The following is a 10,294-nucleotide window of genomic DNA, read 5'->3' on the forward strand; positions in this document are numbered from 1 at the left end:
AGTAACATCATGGAGGAGAAAACGTCTTTTCAGATGCTCCACAGTTTGACTTTATTTATTTTTCCTGAATAGACATAAGAAGGAGGAGTCAATACATGCAAAACGTTACACATGGAATTCACGAGCGTTCTCATTTACTTCAGAAAATGTCACGTTTTCAAGCCTGACAATGGCTTTTAGTTTGGCGTCATGGTCTTACAGATAATCGTCAAGTTCTCCATTAGATTCAGTCATCTGTATTAAATGAGTGTTTGTTGTTTTTTGAGAACTGTGGATTCCTCGTTCCTTAAAGAAGCTTCTTTGAAAAGCTGAAAATTGCTACATGGATCTTTTTTTTGTTGTTGTTGTTTTCTAAGTTGGCCCTGGTCATGAAATAACCAAGGAGAACCTGAAAGAAACAGAGGAGAACCTGAAGAGAACCTGAGGAGAACCTGAGGAGAACGTGGGTGGATATGTGAAAAGAAGACAGCTCTTAACTCCATACTTGTAGTTGTGCAATAAAACAGGCTCTCTGTGTTCCTCCTACTGCTGATGGAGTGGGCAGATCCGAGCCTGAGCGTAATGCCATGGGCAGCTCGGGACCACGAGTTCCACACACTTCACCCTTCCTGGCTCTAGCCACAAAAAGACAACAACCCAAAAACCTGCTACTAAAAATATCTATTTGGTAAAGTTTGAGAAATTTCATAGCACATAATGCTCGAAAGTTTTATTTCAGTGCTAGATCAACAGGAAAGGTTCTCTGTGTGTTAATTTGAAGGTTCTCTAAAATCCAGGCAGCTTTTAAAAAACAAATACACAAAAAAAATCAGGTTACTTAGAAGTGATGCTAATATCATTCACTAAGAGAGCGATGCTAATATTGTTGTTTAAGTCAAATTTGTTCAGGCAAACTGGTCAAAAAATAGTTAGCTAGCTAGCTAGTGACCCAAAGCAGACAAGAAGTAGTCAGAAAGCTAGTGAAAGGCCAAACTTATCAAAAGCTAATCAGCTAGATAGTGGCCAAACATGAGCAAAAAGTAGTCAGCTAGTTAGCTAATTGTCAAACTGCTCACTTAGGGGTCAGCTAGCTAGCGGCTAAAAGGTGTCAGCTCGCTAGCTGCAGGTAAAAAAGAAAATAGTCAGCTAATGGAACTACAGGCAAAATGGACAAAAAAGTTAATCGGCTAGCTATAGTGACCAAACTGAGCCAAAAGTAGTCGACTAGGTAGCTAACTGGTCAAAAAAAAACTTGCTAGCTTAGCTGAGCAAAGGAGTGAAAAAGGTAGTCATCTTGCTAGTGGATGAAAGTAGTTGGCTTGTTAGCTGCAGGTTTAAAAAATAGCAAAAATGGACAAAAAGTAGTCAAGCTATCTAGTCAGCTAGCTAGTAGCAAAAATGGACAAAATGTAGTCAGTTAACTAATAGCAAAAATTGACAAAAAGTAGCCAGCTAGCTAACAGCAAAAAAATGGACAAAATGTAGTCAGCTAGCTCATAGCAAAGATGGACGAAAAGTAGTGAAATAGCTAATAGCAAAAATGGACAAAATGTGGTCAGCTAGTTAAAAGCTAGTAGACAAACTGCTGTTACTGACAGGGTTTGAGGTACATAAGCCACCTTTGTACTGGTTACAATTTTCTACTAATTAACTAGCATGCTAACTAAAGCTTAGTGATAGATGCTAGCATTAGTTTTTTTGTCATATTAAGCAGTGTATTATTCAATCTAAATTTGTTTTTCATGATAAAGAAATCTCTTTGAGGTGCTGTGAAAGCCCGTGTCTTCTGTGTCCTCTGTGGTAGCGCTCACGGCTAAGCTGGAAGACACAGGACACTTTGTCTTCAGGAGGACTGCTGTGGATATATCGTGTATGAGATTATCTATTGTTTCCATGCTACAGTACACTGCTGTTTTCTTTTTTCTCTTCCACACAGCCTCTAGTTAGCATATCCTGTTGTGTCTTTTTTGCGCTCGGTTATTAGCAAGATCTGAAGAAACGAAACAATAGCAACGGTGCTTTTGTGTGAAAAAGTTTCAGATGGTTTCCTTAGAAACTTATTCCAATTAAAATAGCGGGTTAGTGGTTATAAAGCGTAATCAGGCGGGATTAGCGCTGTGAGGGATTTAGCCGTTATTACACAGAAGGAGCGCGGTGTAGAGTGTAGTGCACAAAGCCAGAAGTCTAATATGTTTAGAATGAGGGAAATACACCGGAGGAAAAGAGCAACCGCGTGCTGTTTGTTTGCTAAAATAAAGACCATTCTTCACCTTGTGTCTCTTCTCATAGAAAAGGCTTTTGAACTGAAATGTGAAAGAGTCTCGTGGTGGTTTCCAGGGAGGCAGACGCAGCACGTCTCTCTCTCTCTCTCTCTCTCTCTCTCTATCAGTCTCTGTCTCTCTCTCACTCCCTCTCTCTCTCTCTCCCTCTTTCTCTATCTGTTTCTTGTCTGTCTGTCTGTCTCTCTCTCTCTCTCTCTCTCTCTGTCTCTCACCGCCTATCTCTCTCTCTCTTTTTATTCTCTGCCTCTCACTAACTAATTTTAATTGGAATAAGTTTCTCTGTCTTGCTCTCGTGCTCTGTCTCTCTCTGTCTTTCTCTGGCTCTCTTTGTCTCTCTCTCTCTCTCTCTCTCTCTTTTGCTCTGCACAGGATTAAGCAGGACACAGCGGGACATGGCCTGACAAAATGAATTCCAACTCTCCTCCTTGAAAAGGTGGCCAACAGGCGAACACAAGCGAACGTGAATTAGTGCTCCTGAGGCCAGGGGGAAAAAGTCCAGGAACATTAATTACTACATGAATTAGTCTAATAAACACCACTCATCCCACTGGTTTGGTTTATTAACACTTGTTTCAGGTAAAGGTTATAGTGAGCTGCATGATACCTACACAATCCCTTCATGACAAGTGACATAAACCTACATACACCTTTACAAATGGTGGTTATAATGCTGTGTGATGCCTACATTAGCCCTTCATAAACCCTGTGTGACATCGCAATATACCTTTCCTTTTGTAACATGTATTTCCACTTGTAGATGGTGGTTATAGTGCTATTTGATGCCTACATAAGCCATCCATGACAAGTGACATAATATTACATAAACATTTATTTTCCAGTTTTAGTAGCACTAGTTAAGACTGGTTGTAATGTGATGCCTACATAAGCCCTTTATAAGCCTAAGTGTCATAGCCATAAACCTTTTCTTTTGTAAGACTTGTAATATATGATGGATATAATGCTCTGTGATGCCTACATAAACCCTTCATAAGTCTAAGTGACATAAACCTACATAAACATTTATCTAATATCTTATTGTAACACTTGTTATAGATGAGGATTAAAGTGCTATGTAATGCCTACAAAAGTCCTTCATGAAAGTGACATAAACCTACATAAACAATTGTGGTTACAATACTGTAACACTTAATGGGCTGACATAAGGGTATTCCTAAATATTCTATGAAAGTCTTATGACAGTATGATGGCATGTTAATGACCATGGATTTTGTTGCTTTGACGTGTACACAAATGTTCTCCCAGAAAGTGTCATAACAGAACCTTATGTCATTTACATGTCAACTTTATGTCAACTTGAGATAAGGAAGGACAAAAGCCTTCATTATGACATTTGAAATATTTCGGATATTTATGTAGATTTATGGATGAGCTTGTGTAGGTTTTATGTAGCCCTATGAGCACTGACACTTTATTTTATTACTTTGTCCTCTGTTGACTCTGTAGCACTGAAAATAGATTTTTTTTCCAAACTTGAAGTTAGCCGTATGTAGTAAAGCCCTTCCACAGCATCCACAAGACATCTTTTTAAGCGGCTTGTTTAACACAAGGAACATTTTCTCACTGGGAACAAAGGAAGGCATTGTGTGGAGATTTGAAGGATGCCTGGATGATGACTTCAGCGGGCAGTGTGATGAACTTGTCCTTATTCCCCTGAAATACATGGACGATCCCAGTGCTGGCCTGGGACAGGCTCCAAGTCACTGAAGTAGAGCCTGGATCTGAACGTAGACCAAGAAGGAAGGAAGAACTCATGACTGGTCAAGAGGACAGGTTTTTATTGATGTAGCTTGGCACTGGTTATGTTTGCATCCAAATATGATCGAGGAATTTTGGGCTCATTGACTAGCTTACTGAATGCTCTGTACACACCTAAGGCATATACCAGCAATCATCTGTTAAATTTGGAGAATAAAAATAACAAAAATCCAAAAATATTTTCCAGGCATCTTGCATTTTACTAGCACTTGTTATAGACAGCAGTTATAATGCTATGCATTGCCTATATAAGCCTTTCATAAGCCTAAGTGTCATAGCCATATACCATTTTTGTGACACTTAAACATTATGGATGGTGGTTATAATGCTATATTATGCCGACATAAACCCTTCATAAGCTTAAGCCGAGGATTTGTTTATTAACACTTGTAACAAATGGTGTTTATAATGCTACATGTTGCCTATATTAGCCTTTCATAAGTCTAAGTGTCATAGCCATATACCATTTTTGGTAGTACTGGTTATGGATGGTGGTTATAATGCAATGTGATGCCTACATAAGCCCTTCATAAGCCTAAGTGTCATAGGAATATACCATTTTTTCTAACACTTGTTATGGATAGAGGTTATAATGTTATGTGATGCTTACATAAGCTTTTCATAAGCTTAAGCCTAGGATTTATTTATTAGCACTTGTTACAGACAGTGATTATAATGCTATACATTGCCTGTATAACCCCTTCATAAGCTTAAGTGTCATAGCCATTTACTATTTTTTGTAACACTTGTTATGGATGGTGGTTATTATGCTATGTGATGCATACATAAGCCCTTCATAATCTTAAGCCTAGGATTTGTTTATTAACACTTGTTACAGATGATGGTTACAATGCTATGTGATGCCTACATAAGCCCTTCATAAGCCTAAGTGACATAAACATAGATAAACATTTTTTTGTAACATTTGTTATAGATACTGTGATACCTAGAAAATATTTCAGATTAATAATAAAAAAATAAAATAAAAATGATTAAATATTTTATTATAGACAGCCTTGAATAACCTGTCTTTCTTTTTTTTTTTTAAATTAAAATCATGCACATAAAACAATAAACATTTTATGCAATTCTCAGGTTTCCCATTTCATCCAAATGTAATTAAACATGTGATTTAAATGTGGAAGAATTTTGTCGCTTGTATATTTGACACTAGTTGAGCATCTGAGTTAAAGGCTCAGTGCTTCCTGGAAAGCAGTATAACATTAGGCAAGGAGGATAGTAAAGTTACCGCTTAAAAATAGATTCTATAACTCAACTCTGTCCAAAATGGCACTTATTTGCATTTTAACCTCCAGAACAAACAGAAACAATGCAGAATTCCCCCTTTTTTCTGCAGCCATGTAGCTTCCTGGAGCTTCTTTGTTTCAGGTCTGTCAAATAAAGATGTCACTGAACATCGCCATGGAAACAGCCGGCCGAAGCTCCATCCGCCTTTCTGCTCCGGAGTCGAGCAACAGATGGGAAGCGCGAGCCAAAGCAAAGAAGCTGCCACTGTGTTCACTTTATCTCTGGTCTAAAAACTACCAAGGTACTGTCTACTTCGTAAGTATTGGCACCCTTGGTGAGAATGGTGCTGAAGGGAAATTTTTTTTTTTACTCAAACATTTGGAAACACTACTGATCTTGAAATTATTTCAAGAACAAGTGTCTGTCAAAGAATATTACAGAAGTATACACCAATCAGGCATAACATTATAACCACCTGCCTAATATTGTGCTGGTCTCTCTTTTGCAGCCAAATCAGCCCTGACCCGTCCTGCACTGTGTATTCTGACCCCTTTCTATCAGAACCAGCATTAACTTCTTCAGCAATTTGAGCAACAGTAGCTCGACTGTTGGATCGGATCACACGGGCCAGCCTTCACTCCCCACGTGCATCAATGAGCCTTGACCACCCATGACCCTGTCGCCGGTTCTCCACTGTTCCTTCCTTGAACCACTTTTGATAGATAGTGACCATTGCAGGAACACCCCACAAGAGCTGCAGTTTTGGAGATGCTCTGATCCAGTGGTCTAGCCATCACAATTTGGCCCTTCGTCAAATCCTTACGCTTGTCCATTTTTCCTGCTTCTAACATCAACTTTGAGTACAAAATGTTGACTCACTGCCTAATATATCCCACCCACTAACAGGTGCCATGATGAGGAGATACTCAGTCTTATTCACTTCACCTCTCACTGCTCAGAATGTTATGCCTGAAAATTCTAACTTCTTACCCATGAGCACCATTTGCTTTTCCCCTCCCACTTTTTTCTCCCCTGTTTGATCACCTGCCACTTCCCATCCATCAGCCAGCTCTAACTGTGACCAGTTGGGGTGGGTGATGTCTTACATGTACTTCCTCTGAGACTTCCTCAAACTGCTGCTCATTCTGCATCACATGGCAGCAGAACACATGCAGATAAAAGCGCTATTTGAGCTGAGAGAGCTGGTAACTTCTGTCAGCAGCTAGATGTGGGCGTGGCCACATCAGAGACATATCAAAGCTGAGAAAAGCTGGACTTTATGCAAAAACGAAGCGACTCGGTGTAGAGACCACCAATGGGATTGAAGGCAGTAGAGATGACGAGATCCTTCATAAACAGCACACGTTGCTTCTCCTTCAGCTCGTATGATACGATGCTGCTATATTTTATACACACACACCAAATCTCCCTTCAAGAGTGATTCATTTTTTAGTGGAAGAAAAAACTATTCACGCCACCTGCCGATAAACGTTGTTACTATGGCAACCAACAGCAACTTCGTAGTACGGCGACTGCTATCAGTAAAACAGCTGAATGTGTGAACGTAAATGCCAAGAAAAGCCTCGAAAAAGAAAATATGGAGGCGGACATCTTAGTGAGGAATTAGTGAATAAAAAATGCAGAGCATACTGATTTCATTAATGTGTCTGAGACGACAAGAAGGTGCGAGACGTCTGCTCTGATACAAATGAATGAATGTTTTTATTTCCGTCTCTCCTTCTATGCACTATGTGTCTTGTTTAAATGATGTCAGAGGTCACAGGAGGAGTCACAGAGTAAGAATTTCACTGTATTGTCTAACTGACTGTTTCCTGTACACTCTTCCATCTTTAAATCTGACGTATCGAATATGAATCCAGGTTGATTTGGGTTTTCTGTATGTGGAAGAATGTCCTTCTTGTCTTCAAGTGCTAAGAACCGCAGCACAATGGTGGATTAGTTTGACACATTCCCTTACTAATCTCCCCTGATTTCAGCCTCTGCCCCCTGCTCAGCTGTTGTACCTCATGGACTTGGCTCAAGAAACTAACATCATCAGAAACTTCTCTAAAACCCAAGGTGGAGACTCTTTATCAGAGGCCTCCTGTTCCCTACTTCAGGGGTCAGGTGGTGGTTTTGGCCAGAAAAAGCAACCGGACATGGTCAAGTGTGTGTGAGTAATCAGGGCCCCCTATTTACCCTTACCCTTGTAGTACTCACTATTGTTAAGTGCACTCTTATGGTTCTGGACACGTATACAATTCAGACACTCCAAACTCATGCTGTAGATTTTGGAAAAAAAGATTCTTTCCATACATCTGACAATCATGTTCTGTTCCATGTAGTATTTGGGAGAAAAGAGTAGAAAGGGCAATTTGTTAATGAGGAACTGGGAACAAGAGTCAATCGTTTCCCATGTCAGGCCACGTAGCACAGGTCCCCGTCGTCCAGGAGGTCCAGGATGAACCGTCTGGTCTTGTTAGCTAAAATATGACACGGCTTCTTTGATCGTGTCAGCTGATTTTTAAGCTCAGGACCCGAGAAAGGTGCAAGAGGATTGGTAGCAACTAGACCCGTTTTCTCTGCTTACATGCTTTCCAAATCTGGTCATGGGGCTACACGCAGGAAGGACGCAGGAAGTCATCTGGACATGATCAGATACGAGTGTGATCACATGATAAAAGCTTACACATCAGTGCTCAATATCACGCTCAGTTATGACTCAGAAAGTGGACACATCCTGGATATAATGCTCAGCTCCAATATTTTTGGCTTTGTCCCATTACGATGTAATTGTAATGGGTAAATGTTTGTTTTTTTTAGCTGTGACTCAGTGTTAACTCATGCTCATGATGACGAACTGAAAGTATTAGGAATAACAAGAAAGGAAAATGACCTGAGGTTAAGATTTCTAAAACAACCCCAGAAACACACAGAGTGCCATTCTGGACAGTTCTGACAGCGCGGCTTTCTGAAAGCACAAGCCCTCTCAAGACCGAGCTATTTGCCTGGAGAATGATTGTTCCAGTTGAGTGGCTTCACTTGCTCCATGTGCAACCGGGATTCAGATCTTAAAACACTCTGCTCATGAGGAAATGTTATCAAATAAACAAGATCAAAAAATCACTGCATCCTGTTTGCCCTAGATTCATGTATTTGTAAATAAATAACATATACTGAAAACCTAATAAACATATTTAGAGACATTTTTTACTCACATACACTGATTTGATAGAATGATGTCATAACTTAAAATATAAGAACTAGAATTACAAATTAAAACATTTTTGCAACCATTTCCATGACGTTATCTATATATATTGCTATAAATGGCCTGAACACATTCATAACATGAAAAACATTGTTATAATTGCTTATAAACACATTGTTATAATTGCTTATAAACACATTGTTATTATTGCTTATAAACACATTGTTATAATTGCTTATAAACACATTGTTATAAGTGCCTATAAACACATTGTTATAATTGCTTATAAACATATTGTTATAATTGCTTATAAACACATTGTTATAATTGCTTATAAACACATTGTTATTATTGCTTATAAACACATTGTTATAATTGCTTATAAACACATTGTTATTATTGCTTATAAACACATTGTTATAATTGCTTATAAACACATTGTTATAATTGCTTATAAACATATTGTTATAAGTGCCTATAAACACATTGTTATAATTGCTTATAAACATATTGCTATAACTGCTTTTAAACACATTGTTATAATTGCTTATATACACATTGTTATTATTGCTTATAAACACATTGTTATAATTGCTTATAAACACATTGTTATAATTGCTTATAAACACATTGTTATAATTGCTTATAAACACATTGTTATAAGTGCCTATAAACACATTGTTATAATTGCTTATAAACATGTTGGTATAATTGCTTATAAACACATTGTATAACTGCCTATAAACACATTGGTATAATTGCTTATAAACATATTGCTATAACTGCTTTTAAACACATTGTTATAATTGCTTATATACACATTGTTATAATTGCTTATAAACACATTGTTATAATTGCTTATAAAGACATTGTTATAACTGCTTATAAACACATTGTTATTATTGCTTATAAGCAGATTGTTATAATTGCTTATAAAGACTGTTATAATTGCTTATAAAATCATAGAACTGGTTATAATGCGTTGTGAATGCTTATATCATGGTGCTGCTGAATTCTTGGGTTCTGATTGGTCGTTGTTTTCTACGCCATACATAACCTACTACCTTTTATTTTATTTTTTTTAAAAAGTAATACATTTAATATAATAATAAAAAAAGTATAAGAAGTAAGTGCAGTTATGTTACATGTAGCATGCAGCTGTGATCGGATTGGTTGAGTGACAAACAAAGCCACTTCTGGTAGAATCACATATAAAGCCTTCAAATTAAATAATAAAAAAGTTAAAAAAAAAAAAAAAGTTCTTGATTTGTTGCTTGCTGGTTATTTTCATGGATCTGTTTCTCTAATCATCCATTATGTATTAGATTTAAACGATATATAAACATTTTGATGCCTAAAGCCCTGAGTTTGTGACTCACTAGCCAGGGTGGGGAATAACCCCATTAAAACCCCAGCTGTATACGTGAGTCAGAGCTCAGGACTCCAGAAGAGCAACACAGCAATCAGGCCCCCATGTCCATAACAACCAGCAACATCTGATAAGCCACTAATGTGCTCATGTTATCAACATCATTAACCAGTTTCCTGTTTAGAAAGACCTCCTGTAGGGTGTGTGATACGCCTCGAAAAAAAAAAAAAAAATGGCTAAAAGCTAGCTTCTCCCTCGTCCCTAATGGCTTGAACGCGTTCATCCGCCTCGCTGTTATTTCACACTTTTCTGACGCATCGTGATCGTTTTCCGTTTTTTCCTTTTCCTTTTAATTTTTAAAATGTTGTTTCATTTTCTAAAATTAAAATGCACCATATATATTATATATATATATATATATATATATAT

This window comes from Hemibagrus wyckioides, linkage group LG21 (genome assembly GCF_019097595.1).
Source record: "Hemibagrus wyckioides isolate EC202008001 linkage group LG21, SWU_Hwy_1.0, whole genome shotgun sequence".
NCBI classification, from domain to species: domain Eukaryota; kingdom Metazoa; phylum Chordata; class Actinopteri; order Siluriformes; family Bagridae; genus Hemibagrus; species Hemibagrus wyckioides.